Raw genomic sequence first — 20197 nt, forward strand, 5'->3', positions numbered from 1 at the left:
TCCTTTAATCCTAGAAAATGGGCCTTAACTCAAAAAGTGTTGAAGCCTCGACGCCATCTTGTTTCTGGGCTAAAAGCCCGTTTGGCCAAACCTGTGCTCACCAAGTTTCGTCTTTGAAGTCTTTTTCATTTAGGAGAAATGGCCATGTCACTTTGGTGATGTTTTGTCCATTTGCAATAAGCAGCCAGACGCCATCTTGAGGGATTTTCTGGAACAACGGAAAAAATAAACAAAAAAATAAACAGTTTATTAAATGGAAACAAAATGTCCGAGATACTTTATTTGATGACTTCCTGGAAGATCCGTCACTCTGGCCCACCTGAGTCCATCTGACTATGGACCCTACATATGCAATATGGAGATCCTCATCAACCATACGGGTAATGGAATCGGCGTCCCTTATGTAGAAAAATGGTTATGTTCTACATTCTTTGAATGGGGCATGCTTATTTAAGATGGTGAGGAAAACACTTTTAAAGAGCAACCAGGCATCCTCTACTGATGGGATGAGGTCGATATCCTTCCAGGATACCCGGGCCAGGTCGTATAGAAAGGCCTGCTCACTAAAGTGTTTTAGGGAGCGTTTGACAGTGATGAGAGGTGGTCGTTTGACCGGCTGACCCATTACGGACGCAGGCAATGAGACAGTGATCGCTGAGATCCTGGTTGAAGACAGCAGAGGTGTATTTAGAGGGCAAGTTGGTCAGGATGATATCTATGAGGGTTCCCATGGTTACGAATTTAGGGTTGTACCTGGTAGGTTCCTTGATAATTTGTGAGATTAAGGGCATCTAGCTTAGATTGTAGGACGGCCGGGGTGTTAAGCATATCCCAGTTCAGGTCACCTAACAGTACGAACTCTTAAGATAGATGGGGGGCAATCAATTCACATATGGTGTCCAGGGCACAGCTGTGGGCTGAGGGGGGTCTATAACAAGCGACAAAGGTGAGAGACTTGTTTCTGGAAAGGTGGATTTTTAAAAGCAGAAGCTTGAATTGTTTGGGCACAGACCTGGATAGTATGACAGAACTCTGCGGGCTATCTCTGCAGTAGATTGCAACTCCGCCCCCTTTGGCAGTTCTATCTTGTCGGAAAATGTTGTAGTTGGGGATGGACATTTCAGGGTTTTTGCTGTCCTTCCTAAGCCAGGATTCAGACACGTCAAGGACATCAGGGTTGGCAGAGTGTGCTAAAGCAGTGAATTAAACAAACTTAGGGAGGAGGCTTCTGATGTTAACATGCATTAACTCTTATATATTCAAACACACCGTAGCCTTTTGTTAATCACCCTGTAATCTCAGATTTTGAAAATATGCTTTACAGCCAAAGCAAGACAAGCATTTGTGTAAGTTTATCGATAGCCTAGCATACCATTATGCCTAGCTAGCAGCAGGCAATCTGGTCACGAAAAATCAGAAAAGCAATCAAATTAAATTTACCTTAAATTTACCTTTGATGAGCTTCAGATGTTTTCACTCACGAGACTCCCAGTTAGATAGTAAATGTTCCTTTTTTCCAGAAAAAATATTTTTGTAGCCAAAAATAGCGCCGTTAGTTCTTCACGTTTGGCTGAGAAAACGACCGGAAATTGCGGTCCCGGCAACGCCGAAAAATATTCCAAATTAGCTCCATAATATCGACAGAAACATGGCAAACGTTGTTTATAATCAATCCTCAAGGTGTTTTTCAAATATCTATTTGATGATACACTGCTCAAAAAATAAAGGGAACACTAAAATAACACATCCTAGATCTGAATGAATGAAATATTCTTATTAAATACTTTTTTCTTTACATAGTTGAATGTGCTGACAACAAAATCACACAAAAACTATCAATGGAAACCAAATGTATCAACCTATGGAGGTCTGGATTTAGAGTCACACTCAAAATTAAAGTGGAAAACCACACTACAGGCTGAACCAACTTTGATGTAATGTCCTTAAAAGAAGTCAAAATGAGGCTCAGTAGTGTGTGTGGCCTCCACGTGCCTGTATGACCTCCCTACAATGCCTGGGCATGCTCCTGATGAGGTGGCGGATGGTCTCCTGAGGGATCTCCTCCCAGACCTGGACTAAAGCATCCGCCAACTCCTGGACAGTCTGTGGTGCAATGTGGCGTTGGTGGATGGAGCAAGACATGATGTCCCAGATGTGCTCAATTGGATTCAGGTCTGGAGAACGGGCGGGCCAGTCCATAGCATCAATGCCTTCCTCTTGCAGGAACTGCTGACACACTCCAGCCACATGAGGTCTAGCATTGTCTTGCATTAGGAGGAACCCAGGGCCAACCGCACCAGCATATGGTCTCACAAGGGGTCTGAGGATCTCATCTCGGTACCTAATGGCAGTCAGGCTACCTCTGGCGAGCACATGGAGGGCTGTGCGGCCCCCAAAGAAATGCCACCCCACACCATAACTGACCCACCGCCAAACCGGTCATGCTGGAGGATGTTGCAGGCAGCAGAACGTTCTCCACGGCCTCTCCAGACTCTGTCACATCTGTCACATGTGCTCAGTGTGAACCTGCTTTCATCTGTGAAGAGCACAGGGCGCCAGTGGCGAATTTGCCAATCTTGGTGTTCTCTGGCAAATGCCAAACGTCCTGCACGGTGTTGGGCTGTAAGCACAACCCCCACATGTGGACGCCGGGCCCTCATAACACCCTCATGGAGTCTGTTTCTGACAGTTTGAGCAGACACATGCACATTTGTGGCCTGCTGGAAGTCATTTTGCAGGGCTCTGGCAGTGCTCCTCCTGCTCCTCCTTGCACAAATGCGGAGGTAGCGGTCCTGCTGCTGGGTTGTTGCCCTCCTACGGCCTCCTCCACGTCTCCTGATGTACTGGCCTGTCTCCTGGTAGCACCTCCATGCTCTGGACACTACGCTCACAGACACAGCAAACCTTCTTGCCACAGCTCGCATTGATGTGCCATCCTGGATGAGTTGCACTACCTGAGCCACTTGTGTGGGTTGTAGACTCTGTCTCATGCTACCACTGGAGTGAAAGCACCGCCAGCATTCAAAAGTGACCAAAACATCAGCCAGGAAGCATAGGAACTGAGAAGTGGTCTGTGGTCACCACCCGCAGAACCACTCCTTTATTGGGGATGTCTTGCTAATTGCCTATACTTTCCACCTGTTGTCTATTCCATTTGAACAACAGCATGTTAAATTTATTGTCAATCAGTGTTGCTTCCTAAGTGGACAGTTTGATTTTACAGAAGTGTGATTGACTTGGAGTTACATTGCGTTGTTTAAGTGTTCCCTTTATTTTTTTGAGCAGTGTATATCAACCGGGACAGAGCTTTTTTTCAGTAAGACCAGGTGGAAAAATGGCTTCCTCTGTCTTTTGCGTGAGAAATACACAAAGAGCCATCAGGTGGACACTGACACAATGTTGTCGCTCAGGCTCATTTTTCAAAATAAAAGGCTGAAACTATGTCTTGTGATACTAGACACATTAAGGAAGCCATAGAAAAAGGAATCTCGTTGATAGCCCATTCACTGCTCAATAGGGAAGCATAGGAAGGGACTCTTATTTAGAAACCGCTTGGTTCCTGATTGGATTTTTCTCATTCTTTTGCCTGCAATATCAGTTCTGTTGTACTCACAGACATTATCTTTACAGTCTTGAAGCTTTAGAGTGTTTTCTAAGCTGTCAATTATATGCATATTCTATTTTCTGGTCCTGAAAAATAGCCTGTTTACTTTGGGAACGTTATTTTTCCCAAAATAAAAAAAATGACCCCTAGATTCAACAAGTTAAACCAAGGCTTTTACGGTTACAGAAGTCAACAACTGAGATCGCCTGCTGGGGAATAAGTGTGGTGCTGGAGGCTACAGGGCTTTGGTTAACTTCTACATCACCAGAGGTACAGAGGAGGAGTAGGATAAGTGTACGGCTAAAGGCTATAAGAACTGGTCGTCTAGTGTGTTAGGAACAGAGAATTAAAGGACCAGATTTCTGGGCGTGGTAGAATAGATTCAGGGCATAATGTACAGACAAAGGTATGGTAGGATGTGAGTACAGTGGAGGTAAACCTAGGCATTGAGTGATGATAAGAGTGGTTGTGTCTCTGGAGGCACCAGTTAAGCCAGGTGAGGTCTCCACATGTGTTGGGGGTGGGACAAAAAAGCTATCTAAGGCACGTTGGGCAGGGCTGGGTGCTCTACTGTGAAATAAAACAATAATAACAAACCTAAACAGCAGTAGACAAGGCATATTGACATTAGGGAGAGGCATGTGTAGCTGAATGATCATAGGGTCCAATGAGCAGCAATAGGGTGAGTCAGAGAGCCATTCGGTAGTCGTTACTACGCTAGGCGAGCTGGCGACACGGCAATTCAGAAAGCTAGTGGGCCGGGGATAGCAGATGGGTCTTCGGCAACGTCACAACAGAAAATCCTGTTGAAACCTCCGACAAGGAGAGGATATTCAGTCCGTAGATGGAAAGTGAGATTAAAATATATATTCGTGTGAAATATATACGAGGAAAACAACTATTTACATAGGACAAGACAAACACACGTCCGACTGCTACACCATCTTGGCTTTCATTTGTCGTGTGATAGGCTTGAAAGGGGCGCCGTCACATACTGAACCTTAACTCTTGGCCTTGAATGTAGCACTTAGGGAACTCCATCACCCACTCTACCCCTGTCGTGGGCTCTTACTCACCACAATGGTCACAGAGAGATGGATAACTATGTGGTTCGCAAAGGTCTTCTGTGTCTAAAGTGATGCGAGAGGGCAAAAAAAACATCTAACGATGCACATAGTTATCCAAACGAGTGGTCTGAGGCAGGCGTTTAATTATGAGCGTGCAACATAGATAACAATAGTTTTGGGAAACGGCTTGAATATTTAACAATGCTTCTACTATAGTTCTAACGATGAACTTAGCCTTAAGATGCTATTGAGAAACCGGGCTCTGGTCAGATGCTGACCCGTTCCGATCCGAGTGATGGAAGCAGCAGAAAAGTAATTGATAAAGTTTGATCATAAAGTTACTGATCCCCTCCCCCATGTCAAACATTTGGAATCATGAGGAGGGATTGCTAAAGGGATAGGGTGACATAATTTTATTACACCATTGGTAAAATGTTATTCTCATACCCAATTTAAATTAGTACGGCCTTGTAAGGAATATTGGAGAAGGCATGTGTGCAGAGGGGAGTGGTTTATATAGCTAGATATCTAATCTACTGGTGCCAAAATTGACTGTCGGCTGTCAGCAAAAAATGATTAAAAGTTTCAACTATTCATCTATGGCAAAGATACTTATATGTTTCCACTTTCATCTATGTCTGGTGTTAGCTAGTTACTGGCTAGCTAGGTCTTCAGCCAGCATGGAACAAAACAGGGGGAAGGGTCATTCAAAACTCTGGCACAGTTGTCATGACAACACATGGGTCAGGGGAGGCTTATGTGAGTGAGTGACATAGGGGAGCAGGGAGGCAGGGAAAGACAAGAGACAGCAACTAACAAGCTGACTCTTGCTATAGTATAGCTGCCATGCGTAGGTTATTTATCATGCAACATGATTATATAGTTCCGATTATGTAGTTCCGCTGGGCTCCGCTAGCCAACAGACAATATCCCAATAATTTTGCACGCCCAATTTTTCAGTTTTTGATTTGTTAAAAAAGTTTGAAATATCCAATAAATGTCGTTCCACTTCTTGATTGTGTCCCACTTGTTGTTGATTCTTCACAAAAAATACAGTTTTATATCTTTATGTTTGAAGCCTGAAATGTGGCAAAAGGTCGCAAAGTTCAAGGGGGCCGAATACTTTCGCAAGGCACTGTATGTTTGATACCAGAGCTCTGAGGCATGCGTCTAAATCGGTAAGCAGTTTACCTTATGCAGTGTGCCGATGTCTGTATCACTTTATCAGAAGCATGTGATCAATGACATCTGAAACTTAGTTTCATCGAACAACAACCTGATTGGTTTGGCTTTGGTTTTGGAAGATTGCGACGTCAGCTATAATAATGTATTTTTTAAATTATTTTGACGAGCAAGTGCCACTAGTTTACATTGTGTGGATGAAAGCCTTAAGTAACTAATCTATTTATTAGACACAATTGGCTGGAAAGCCTCAACGCTTCAGGAAGCTTCGTTTCCATATCACTAATGGTTTTTAACACTGGAGTTATTTTACATCACCAAGTGTTAATTTAACTCTTTAGAGTGTTCCTTTAACTTGATAAATGTCACATAAAAAAAATCAACACTAACCAATTTCCTGTGTGCTATGAAATGGACAGATCTGCAGGCTTCCATACATTTCCGGAACATTTTAAATTCCGAAGAACCGTAGATGCCACGTCAAGAACCCCTCACTTAAATTATAGGTTATTTTATCGGACAAGAGTTCTCCAAGGAATTTTTAGAAAGGGAGTCTTTCTATGAACAATAAACACCTCAACTTTTATTATTATTAGTAACTCCTCAACCCCACAAGGTCTTCCTGAAGTGGTAAAACTTTATTTTCAGGGTCTGTGAAAAATTGTAGTATATTGTCTACATCCCACACGGCACCTTATTACCTAGAGTGCACTACTTCTGACCAGAGGCCCATTTGGGGATCAAGCAAAATCCTACAGTATATCTAGGACAGGGGTGAGGTTGCTAAAGAATTCAGTAAATCATTAACAGTAATAAACACGTTTGTCTTAATCTGGTTGTAATCTAAATTGCGCTAATACACAGCAAATGTCTTAATCCGTAGCTTCAGGACAATGCAACATCACATCATGCTGTTTTGAATGATATGGAAGGGAGTCTATCTAGTGCAATGGCTGGTCCTTAATCCTATTTTGCAATTAATTACACACCACTTCAGAAACCTGGCCCTGTTAGACCCAGACTGTGGGATGTTTGGAAAACCTGCACCTAAAATCCCAATACATTGTGTGATATCCCCAGAGGGAGTGCTTGGCAGTGTGATTGTTCGTATTTATACTCCTCATATTCATAGCGGAAAGTGCATTAGCATATCTGTCTGGCTGTGCAGACATTAAACGCAGGTGAAGCACAACGAGGGTATTATCACATTTTGTTTATCACACAAAGGGAGGCACACATGCACACTCTTCACGAACACTGTCTCTTCATTCATCTGTCTCACATAGACACAAAACATCAGGTGGGTGCATGCCTAGCATACTCTTCTGAATCCCAAATGGCACCCTATTTCCTATGTCGTGCACCATTTTTGACCACAGCTCTACACAGCACCTTCTCCAGTGTTAACAATGGTTCCAATGTGTATATGGTCCCTTCTCTTTTAGTGTTGATTTAACACTCTCAGTGTTGATTAAGTTTAACACTGGTTCCAGTATGGTCACACTCTTTCAGTGTCGATTTAACACTCTCAGTATTGATTTAACACTGGAGAATGTGCTGTGATATGGACCCTGATCAAAAGTAGTGCACTGTATAGGGAACAGGGGGCCATTTGGGATTCATACACTCTTATTGTAATTGCCTGGCTGCTTATATGGATTCCGACACATACTTCATGTTTGTAGCGTCTCGTTAGCTGTTGTTGTATCATGTTAGTCTCTTTATTTAGGTACATTTGTTACTTTTGTTCCATTGTTGAATATGCATTCACCAATGAAAATGCTATTCTGTTGTCTTAAATCATTTGCATTTATGCACACTGTCTATTCAAGAACTGTCTAATTATGTGCACTGTCTATTGAAGCACTGTCTATTTCTGTGCACTGTCTGTTTAAGAACTGTCGATAGATTCAATGGTTATGTAAGGACCTGTGTCTATAAATTCCCATATGTCATGTGATTAAGGTAGTGGTTGCTTCTAGAAAATGAAGAATTCTTAAGGATCTTCCCCTTTTAAATTTTTTTTTAACCTAAAATGACATACCACATCTAAGTGCCTGTAGCTCGGGCCCTGAAGCAAGGATATGCATATTATTGGTACCAATTGAAAGGAAACACTTTGAAGTTTACAGAAATGTGAAAGGAATGATGGAGAATATAACACAATAGATCTGGTAAAATATAATACTAAGAAAAAAACAACTTCTTTGTATTGTTTTGTTTACTATCATCTTTGAAATGCAAGATAATTGCCATAATGTATTATTCCAGCCCAGGTGCAATTTAGATTTTGGCCACTAGGTGGCAGCAGTGTATGTGCAAAGTTTAAACTGATCCAATGAACCATTGTATACCTGTTCAAAATGTTGTATCAAGGCTGGCCAAATGTGCCTAATTTGTTTATTAATAACTTTCATGTTCAAAATTGTGCACTGTAATAGCTACTGTAAATTGGACAGTGCAGTTAGATTAACACGAATTTAAGCTTTCTGCAAATATCATGTATTTCGATGTCCTGGGAAATGTTCTTGTTACTTACAACCTCATGCTAATAGCATTAGCCTATGTTATCTCAACCATCTCGTGGATGGGACATCAATCCCAGATAAGTTTTTAACATCGCCCCTGTGTACTGCCCCTGTGAAGACTTAAGTTTAAGGGTGGCAGATTTTTTAAAACTTTTAAACTCGGGCAAAACAGAGATGCTAGTTCTAGGTCCCGAGCAACAAAGAGATCAACTGTTGGATCTGACAATTAATAATCTTAGAACTACCCATCCCGGATCCGGTATATTTGTCATCAGCAACGCTGAATAGCATAGCGCAACAGTCAAAAAATATTACTAGAAAATATTCATGTTCATGAAATCACAAGTGAAATATAGTGAAACACAGCTTAGCCTTTTGTTTATTACCCTGTCGTCTCAGATTTTGAAATTATGCTTTACAGCGAAAGCAATACAAGCGTTTGTGTAAGTTTATCGATAGCCTAGCATAGCATTATGTACACTTAGCATACACAAAAATCAGAAAAGCAACCAAATGAATCGTTTACCTTTGATGATCTTCAGATGTTTTCACTCACGAGACTCCCAGTTAGACAGCAAATGTTCCTTTTGTTCCATAAAGATATTTTTTATATCCAAATACCTCTGTTAGTTTGGTGCGTTATGCCCAGGAATCCACCGGAAATAGCGGTCATGACAACGCAGACAAAAATTCCAAATTATATCCATAATGTCGACAGAAACATGTCAAATGTTTTTTATGATCAATCCCCAAGGTGTTTTTCAAATATCTATTCGATAATATATCAACCGGGACAGTTGGCTTTTCACTAGGACCGGGAGGAACAATGGCCGCCTCTCTCTTTTGCGCAAAAATCACTCTGAGAGCCCCCACCTGACCACTTATGTAATGTGGTCGTTCACGCTCATTCTTCAAAATAAAGGCCTGAAACTATGTCCAAAGGCTGTAGACACCTTAGGGAAGCCATAGAAAAAGTAATCTGGTTGATATCCCTTTCAATGGTCAATAGGGATGCATAGGAACACAGAGGTTTCAAAATAAGAGTCACTTCCTGATTGGATTTTTCTCAGGCTTACGCCTGCAATATCAGTTCTGTTATACTCACAGACAATATTTTTACAGTTTTGGAATCTTTAGAGTGTTTTCTATCCTAAGCTGTCAATTATATGCATATTCTAGCATCTGGTCCTGAGAAATAGGCCGTTTACTTTGGGAACGTTATTTTTCCAAAAATAAAAATAGTGCCCCCTAGCTTCAAGTACTTTTAATCAGTGTGCATGGCCACTGCATTTTCATGTCATCTGACCATGGCACTGGTTCCAATCCAAGTTCAAATGCTGTTTATCTCCAGGCGGTGCTATGGTCAATTGACATGAAAATAGAGCTCTTTGGCGATGCACACCAGTGGTGGGTTTGGCGTCAAAAAACGAAAGCATACAAGATAGCTCAGCATTATTTATTCTACACTGTATTTTTTGCTCATCTTTGTTAACAGTGTAAATAATTCTGGACCCCACTGTATATTTTGCTTTTGCTTTTTCAAAATGGATGCAATGTAGCTGCATGGGTGCGCACTCGTGCGAGAAGATTTCTGCTGTCCGACCAGCTGGGTACTCGTTAGGGATTGATGGAGCTGCCTACCTGTGTGCCGGGTGGGAAAACTTACTGTAGCTTAGCTGCTTTTGTCACTTTTTGACTGCATATGTGAAACCAAGATAGGTCTCGAGGAGGCCGGTGCATCAGTGGCCTGTTGTGTGCATGTGGGCCACTCATGGGACTTCAAGTCGACCACCCTCGTGGACTTTGGTGGTTTCAAGGAAATGTTAATTCAACTTTGTTAACAAAGAAGACTGTAAAGGTGTAGTGAAAGCTTAATTTACACTGTTGGTATATTAGCTATTGAAATGTTCTGTCAGTGGTACATTTTTGTTATGTGTGTGGAGATTCTAAAACATTTTTTGCATATTCTATGATAGTCTGGGGTAATGTTAGCTGTATCAGGATTATTTGTATAAAATGTATCTCGGCAATATGGATATTATGTTCAAGTATATTGCTTTTAAAAAGTACAGCGTTCCTTTTATGTTTGAGAAACAATTTTTAAAAATTGTAAGAGGGGGACTTATGTAAGGATGTGAATTTCATGTTTATCATTGATAGTAATGCCTGTCTTGTGTCTATAAATTATTGTCTATCATGTAAATGGATTGAGATGGTGCTTACTTCTAGAGAATAAAGACACGTTTTACATAGCTCCTGTGTGCTGTCTCTGTGTAGTCTTAAGGTTTGGACACACCAATAGCGTTTGCCGGCCGAGAGTACTGTACTTAGCACCTCTGAACAGAGTGCAATAGAATTGCACAATAATGTTGGCAGTCAGACGCCCACCAGGGGTGGTTCCTATAACACAGCACGCCAAACAATCGGCAGACAAATGTCAGATCAACATTCAGTGTGGCGTTTGTGGTCCTTTAACTTTCCTATTGTTGGCGTTCCACTTTGACATCCATGCACCAAAAGATCATTGCAGTAATGTTGTTATATAAAAAGGAATGACATTGTGTGAAAATAAAAATGTGGAAACATCTCAAACATCTGACCTTTAGCGATTTCTAAGGATGTAAAGGGCTCTAACAACGCAAATTCTCTGAAGTCACAGCAGGAGCCACATAGCAGCTGAACGACTTGTCCTCTCCAACACGCCTCAAGGAAGAAAGGAGCATTTGAGTATTTCACTGAGAGTTAAGAAAATCATCTATTTTCACAACCAAGTCACCTAAGGAGAGGATTATTAAAACACAATTATTCTAATTTAAAGTAGTGTAAAGCTGTACTTTCAGAATTGAGAACACTTCATATCTATCTGAAAACAGACACTTCTTGTTCAACATAGTTAAGCTTTATTTTATTTTGAACAACTTTAAGCTATTAGGTCAGCTAACAATAAATGCAATTGGTACACATGGAGCACTTGCTACAGATTTGACGTCAAAACATTCAATATTCACACATTTCAAATCTAAAAAGCTTTCTCTAACCAAATATTTAACAAAAACCCACACTCAGACTTATAGTAAAGAGACACAAGGAAAAAACACAGTATTATGCAAGTTAGATGAGGCTATTTGCAATTCATTGCTGTAGCACAGCTAGATTATTTATAGCGACAATAAAAGTTGGGGCGCAGCTAGCTAGCCAATTAACAGCAACCTGTTTAAATACACAGGATGTGTGATCACATGCTGATTACCACATGGACAGCATCGCGAGATAGGATTTCTCTTCTCCCACCTGCCGGCTCCTCACAGCATGATAGTTGTATGATGATGATGAGGACTCTCATTCAAAACAGCACACGAGCAGGTTTTAATCAAACTATCACATCATTACACGTAACCAGCTCTAACGGTGTTACTCTTTCATTTCGATCATAGTGCTCTTAGACCCGTGACATGTTATTTAGCAATCACCAGACAAATAGGGTGCATTAGGTTATCATAACAAGGTATATGTTATTAGCTTATGATGACAAGCTACATATTATTTAGCAGTTATCATGGAATTTAAGGGGATTAATTGTACCGCATATGTGCAGGTGTTGTCTTTCCAATCTCTACTGATTCAGAACATGTCACCCAACACCTTGGCATATTTACTTAGATTACAATGGATAATGTCATGATCCTCACCTCATAGGGACCTAACAGAAAATACGAGGCAACATGTTTAATTCTCTCTCTCTCTACCGCCCTCACTCTACTCTACCTCCCCCGCTCTCTCTCTCTCTCCCCTTTGTCTCTCTTTACCCCATCCCTCTCTCTGTCTGCCAGAGCTGAATGACCTCCTTGATCACGTGTCCCGCTCGTCCGCTCATTTCGATATTGTCTCTCACCTGGCAGGTCAACTAAGCAACATTTCCATTCCCGAGTTGTAAACGTTGAAGTGTGATACGTTTATCAATTAGGCCCAGGTATGTGTCTAGTCGGGCTGGCGGGGGCCCTGCACCGGTGCAGGGCATTAGCGATGTAATTATGTTTTAGATGGATAATGGCTTATTTACAAAACCCAGTGGTTCTCAGGGTCATGTTCTCTCCACATAAAGCAATTTGCTTTGATAGACCCTCAGAAACCGCTTGTGCATGCAAATAGTGGCATTAATTAATATGTGACCGCTCTCCCTATCTCTCAGCATAGCATGGAGAGGCTATTACATTACAGCCAGAGAGGAAATGTGATGGAGCAGCAGCCATACTCTCTCTTCAGACTGCTAGCTCTGCTGTTGTTTAATTTAGGTACTTGTCTGAGGGAATGGTAGTTGTTATACCTTTCAGAACCCCCCACCCCCAGTTGGCCTGTGGTTTTTAAATGGGCAGATTACATTGTAGATTGGAAATGGACCCATCGTGCCGTCGGATGTTGTGTGTGCTAGCGGTGAATGTGTACACAGAGTGGATGACATTGACATGAATGTAGATGGTCCTCATCTTAATGACTCAGGTTGCATCCCAAATGGCTCCCTGTTCCCTATTTAGTGCACTACTTTTGACCAGGGTTCATAGGCCTCTGGTCAAAAGTAGTGCACTACTGTATATAAGGAATAGGGTGGTGTTTGAAAATTCACCCTCATTGATCCCACACAGCACAGAGAGAAGTATGACAGACAGATAACAGTTATACACACCGAACCAGCAGTTTTACGACATTAAGTCCACACTAAAGCTATTCTGCCAGTGTGAACTGAGTTGATAATAAACTCAAATGCAAACAAGCCTTAATAAATTGTTTATGGCGTAGTAGTACTAAGCGGTTGTGCCACAGGTGTGAAAAAGAGCCTTTAATGTTTACTTCTCTTAACATTGGGAACATTGACAAAGGACTAACTAAAAAATGGACCATGCAACTTCATTCATTATTTGTTTCTTGTCACAGTTTGCTGCTACAGGATTGACGTCAACATTATCTACAAATAAGAATTTAAATGTTTAAAACCTTGTTACCCTTACTAAAGCCTGGGCGCCACATATGACATAATAGCCTACACCCGTTTGTCTAGTAGTCTAGTGCAAATAGCTGGTTAACAAACACGGGGGCATGGACTCCATGGAGTAATCCAAATAATGATGCATTGCCGTCTGGCATTTCAGGAGATGTTGCATAAGCTCAATGTCTGACAAGCAGCATATGTCTAACGCTGTTCCTGCCCTTCTCCACTCCAATATAAAGTGCTCCTCCCAGCCCAGCCGGAATGCCGCTACCAGAAAATAAGTCAGCACTCTCCAAGGACTGTGTGCAGGTGGGCCAGACAGGAGTCGCTTTGCAGGAGGAAGAGATGGGGAGGGGAGATATGGAGGGAGGGACTCAAAGAAAAATAGGAGTGTCAGGAGGTGCTTAGAGAGGACGAGAAACACATTTAGGATACAGAGGAGGAGAGTAGTAGAGAAAGAAAGTAAGACAGATATAGCTGGATCGGACAAAGAGCAGACCAGGAGGGGAAAGAACAACAATAGGAGAGAAAGACAGATAGGTGTTAAGACAATGCACTGGGGAGGGAGGATGAGTGAATGGGATGGAGGGAGAAAGAAAGAAAGAAAGACAGACAGAAAACACAAAGACTGTGTTAAAGAAAAAAGACTTGGCGAGAAACAGAGAGTAATTGTGAAGAGAGGGACAGATAAAAGGAAGGAGAAATAAAGCAGAGTCCCTAGCTGAGGTACTGCAGGGTGGAGAGGCATAAACTAGAAATAACTGTCCACTTTAAGGAATGGAACACAAGTCACTTTAATAATGTATACATTTCTGGCACTACTCATCTCATATGTATATACAGTGGGGCAAAAAAGTATTTAGTCAGCCACCAATTGTGCAAGTTCTCCCACTTAAAATGATGAGAGAGGCCTAATTTTCATCATAGATACACTTCAACTATGACAGACAAAATGAGAAAATAAATCCAGAAAATCACATTGTAGCATTTTTAATGAATTTATTTGCCAATTATGGTGGAAAATAAGTATTTGGTCAATAACAAAAGTTTATCTCAATACTTTGTTATATACCCGTTGTTGGCAATGACATAGATCAAACGTTTTCTGTAAGTCTTCACAAGGTTTTCACACACTGTTGCTGGTATTTTGGCCCATTCCTCCATGCAGATCTCCTCTAGAGCAGTGATGTTTTGGTGCTGTTGCTGGGCAACACGGATTTTCAACTCCCTCCAAAGATTTTCTATGGGGTTGAGATCTGGAGACTGGCTAGGCCACTCCAGGACCTTGAAATGCTTCTTACGAAGCCACTCCTTCATTGCCCGGGCAGTGTGTTTGGGATCATTGTCATACTAAAGACCCAGCCACGTTTCATCTTCAATGCCCTTGCTGATGGAAGGAGGTTTTCACTCAAAATCTCACGATACATGGCCCCATTCATTCTTTCCTTTACACGGATCAGTCGTCCTGGTCCCTTTGCAGAAAAACAGCCCCAAAGCATGATGTTTCCACCCCCATGCTTCAGAGTAGGTATGGTGTTCTTTGGATGCAACTCAGCATTCTTTGTCCTCCAAACACGACGGGTTGAGTTTTTACCAAAAAGTTATATTTTGGTTTCATCTGTCCATATGATATTCTCCCAAACTTCTTCTGGATCATCCAAATGCTCTCTAGCAAACTTCAGACTGGCCTGGACATGTACTGGCACTGCAGGATTTGAGTCCCTGGCGGCGTAGTGTGTTACTGATGGTAGGCTTTGTTACTTTGGTCCCAGCTCTCTGCAGGTCATTCACTAGGGCCCCCTGTGTGGTTCTGGGATTTTTGCTCACTGTTCTTGTGATCATTTTGACCCCACAGGGTGAGATCTTGCGTGGAGCCCCAGATCGAGGAAGATTATCAGTGGTCTTGTATGTCTTCCATTTCCTAATAATTGCTCCCACAGTTGATTTCTTCAAACCAAGCTGCTTACCTATTAAATATTCAGTCTTCCCAGCCTGGTGCAGGTCTACAATTTTGTTTCTGGTGTCCTTTGACATCTCTTTGGTCTTGGCCATAGTGGAGTTTGGAGTGTGACTGTTTGAGGTTGTGGACAGGTGTCTTTTATACTGATAACAAGTTCAAACAGGTGCCATTAATACAGGTAACGAGTGGAGGACAGAGGAGCCTCTTAAAGAAGAAGTTACAGGTCTGTGAGAGCCAGATATCTTGCTTGTTTGTAGGTGACCAAATACTTATTTTCCACCATAATTTGCAAATAAATTCATAAAAAAATCCTACAATGTGATTTTCTGGATTTTTTTTCTAATTTTGTCTGTCATAGTTGAAGTGTACCTATGATGAAAATGACAGGCCTCTCTCATCTTCTTAAGTGGGAGAACCTGCACAATTGCACAACTGACTAAATAATTTTTTGCCCCACTGTACTGTATTCCATATTATTCTACAGTATCTTAGTCACTTAAAAATGTTTACATATCTTGCATTACTCATCTCATATGTATAAACTGTATTCTATAGTATTCTACTGTATCTTAGTCGTTTACATAAACCTTAGCCAAATACATTTAAACTCAGTTTTTCACAATTCCTGACATTTAATCCTAGTAAAAATTCCCTGTCTGTAACGATCGTCGTAGGTGGAAGAAGGTGAGGACCAAGGTGCAGAGTGGTATGTGTCCATATTTATTAAATGAACACAGCAATAACAAAAATAACAAAGCGAACTACCGAAACAGTTCTGGCTGGTGCAGACACACAACAGAAAACAACTACCCACAAATCATAGTGGGAAAACACGCTCCTAAGTATGGTTCTCAATCAGAGACAACGATTGACAGCTCCCTCTGATTGGGAACCATACCAGGTCAAAAGCAGATATACAAAACAAAGAACAAAAACATCAAATGCCCACCCCAACTCATGCCCTGACCACAGTAAAACAGAGGCATAAAAAAGGAACTAAGGTCAGGACGTGACAGTACCCCCCCCCCCTCCCAAACCTAACCCCATAGGGGAGGGTCTGGGTGGGCATCTGTCCGCGGTGGGGGCTCTGGCACGGGATGTGCACCCCACTCCACCATAGTCTTGGCCCACTTAAGTGGCGCCTTTGGAGCGGCGACCTCGGACTGGGGACCCTTGCAGCGGGCCCCGAATAGACAGGAGATTCCGGCAGCGCCGGACAGGCAGGAGTCTCCGGCAACACCGGCGTGAAGGTCGACTCAGGCACTCTGGCAGCGACGGCGTGAAGGGCGACTCTGGCAGCACCGGCGTGAAGGGTGACTCTGGCAGCGCCGGCGTGAAGGGTGACTCAGGCACTCTGGCAGCACCGGCGTGAAGGGCGACTCTGGCAGCACCAGCGTGAAGGGCGACTCAGGCACTCTGGCAGCGACGGCGTGAAGTGCGACTCTGGCAGCACCGGCGTGAAGGGCGACTCAGGCACTCTGGTAGCAACGGCGTGAAGTGCGACTCTGGCAGCATCGGCGTGAAGAGCGACTCTGGCAGCACCGGCGTGAAGGGCGACTCTGGCAGCGCCAGCGTGAAGGGCGACTCTGGCAGCTCCTGACTGACGGGCGGCTCTGGCAGCTCCTGACTGACGGGCGGCTCTGGAAGCGCTGGATAGGAGGGAGACTCTGGAAGCGCTGGACAGGAGGGAGACTCTAGAAGCGCTGGACAGGAGGGAGACTCTAGAAGCGCTGGACAGGAGGGAGACTCTGGAAGCGCTGGACAGGAGGGAGACTCTGGAGGGAGGAGACCTTGACATTGATGTCCTTAAGCCATTTTGAAACAACTTTGAAAGTATGCTAGGAGTCATTGTCCATTTGGAAGACCCATTTGCGACCAAGCTTTAACTTCCTGACTGATGTCTTGAGATGTTGCTTCAATGTAACCATATAATTTACCTTTCTCATGAGGCCATCTATTTTGTGAAGTTCACCAGTCCCTCCTGCATCAAAGCACCCCCACAACATATGTTGCCACCCCCATGCTTCAGGGTTGGGATGGTGTTCTTCGGCTTGCAAGCCTCCCCCTTTTTCCTCCAAACATAACGATGATCATTATAGCCAAATAGTTATATTTTTGTTTCATCAGACCAGAGGACATTTCTCCAAAAAGTATGATCTTGGTCCCCATGTGCAGTTGCAAACCGTAGTCTGGCTTTTTTATGACGGTTTTGGAGCAGTGGTTTCTTCTTTGATGAGCGGCCTTTCAGGTTATGTCGATATAGGACTCATTTTACTGTGGATATAGATTATTTTGTACCTGTTTCCTCCAGCATCTTCACAAGGTCTGTTGCTGATGTTCTGGGATTGAGACAGAAGGCCTGAAGGTACCACATTCATCTGTGCAAACAATAGTACGCAAATATAAACAGAAGGCATCTCCTTCCTGAGCGGTATGGCGGCTGCGTGGTCCCATTCTGTTTCTACTTGCGTACTATTGTTTGCACAGATGAATGTGGTACCTTCAGGCGTTTGGAAATTGCTCCCAAGGATGAACCAGACTTGTGGAGGTCTACAATTTTCTTTCTGAGGTCTTGGCTGATTTCTTTTGATTTTCCTCTTTGTCAAACAAAGAGGCACTGAGTTTGAAGGTAGACCTTGAAATACATCCACAGGTACACCTGATAGCGTGAAGTATAAGTGAAATAATCCCTCTGTAAACAATTGTTGGAAAAATTACTTGTCTCATGCATAAAGTAGATGTCCTAACTGACTTGCCAAAACTATAGTTTGTTAACAAGAAATGTGTGGAGTGGTTGAAAAACAAGTTTTAAAGACTCCAACCTAAGTGTATGTAAACTTCCGACTTCAACTGTATATAGTCTTAATTCATTCCTACTTAGATTTGTGTGTATTGGGTATATGTTGTGTAATTTGTTAGATATTATTGCACTGTCAGAGCTCGAAGAACAAGCATTTCACTACACCCGTGACAAGATCTGCTAATCACTTGTATGTGACCAATAACATTGGATTTAAGAGGGGGAGAGACAGAGAGAGCGTGAGAGAGAAAGAATGAAAAAGAACGGCGAGACAGCTGCCGAGAAAGAGAGACCACAAATACTAATTCCATCTAGACAACGTTGGCCTAGAGCACAAAAAAACGAAACATACCTCGGAATAAGCATCAACGCAACAGAACTTCCACAATGCTATGAACGATCTGAGAGACAGGGCTAGAAGGGCCTTCTATGCCATCAAAAGGAACATAAAATTCAACATACTAATTAGGATCTGGCTAGAAGTACTTGAATCAGTTATAGAACCCTTTGCTCTTTATGGTTGTGAGGTCTGGGGTCCCCTCACAATCCAGGAATTCACAAAATGGGACAAACACCAAATTGAGACTCTGCATGCTGATTTCTGCAAAAAATATCCTCTGTGTACAATGCAAAACACCAAATAATGCATGCAGAGCAGAATCGATAGCAGGTCGATACCCGCTAATTTTCAAAATCCAGAAAAGAGGCGATATATTCTGAGATTCCCAAACCTTCCATCACAACTTCATCACCGACTGAAAGATGAACCTGGAGAAGAGTAAACCTAAGCAAGCTGGTCATGGGGCTCTGTTCACAAACAAAAACAGACCCCACAGAGCCCGAGGACAGCAACACAATTAGACACAACCAAATCATGAGAAAACAAAAAGATAATTAATTGACACATTGGAAAGAATTGTCAAAATAAATTAGAAAACTAGAATGCTATTTGGCCCTAAACAGAGACTACGCAGTGGCATAATATCTGACCACTGTGACTGACCCAAAATGAAGGAAAGCTTTGATTGTGTACAGACTCAGTGAGCAAAGCCTTGCTATTAAGAAAGGCCGCCGTAGGCAGACTTTGCTCTCAAGAGAAGGCAGGCACACTGCCCACAAAATGAGGTGGAAACTGAACTACACTTCCTAACCTCCTGCCAATTGTATGACAATATTAGAGACACATATTTCCCTCAGATTACACAGACCCACAAAGAATTCAAAAACAAATACAATTTTGATAAACTCCCATAACTTTTGGGTGAAATACCACAGTGTGCCATCACAGCAGCACAATTTGTGACCTCTTGCCACAAGAAAAGGCAACCAGTGATGAAGAAACGCTAATGTAAATACAACCCATATTTATGTTTATTTATTTTCCCTTTTGTACTTTAACTATTTGCACATCGTTACAACACTGTATATAGCCATAACTTTTGTGAGTGTAATGTTTACTGTTCATTTTTTATTGTTTATGTCACTTTTGTTTATTATCTATTTCCCTTGCTTTGGCAATGTAAGCATGTATTTCCCATACCAATAAAGCCCCTTAAATTGAAAATGAAATTGAGAGAGACTGAATAAAACCTTGTCACAGAGCTTATGGTCCAGATGTCAGGGCACAAAAAGGTCTGTGCAGCCCATGATCACCAGCAGCTTGAGTATGGCTATTCAGGCCTCTCAGTGCCTCTCAGCCAGGCGGTCAGGTGGGCAGGGGACAGATATAATAAGATGGTCTATTGTGTTTGAGGGTACTGCAGAGAAGCCGAGGCGTCTGGCGTCTAATAGAGCTCCATGTTCACACACTCACCACGCAAAAACTTTGCAGCATGGCCCTCCGCCCGTTAGCCGCTCCCACATGATAACTGTCTGCTCCGCTTTATACCGTTTCATGTTCGACAGGAAATTGAACAGTCGTCTGAGATAATGGAGTGTGTCATGACTGTCCTGACCAGGTCATGTTACAGGAGACCACAACCCTACAGATTATCTCTCAACCCCAACAGAGGAGGAGAGATCTAGGGGTCTGAAGATGTGGCGAGTTTTATGACCCCTCACGTCCCTGGTAA

Source organism: Oncorhynchus tshawytscha, linkage group LG16, assembly GCF_018296145.1.
Source record: "Oncorhynchus tshawytscha isolate Ot180627B linkage group LG16, Otsh_v2.0, whole genome shotgun sequence".
NCBI classification, from domain to species: Eukaryota; Metazoa; Chordata; class Actinopteri; order Salmoniformes; family Salmonidae; genus Oncorhynchus; species Oncorhynchus tshawytscha.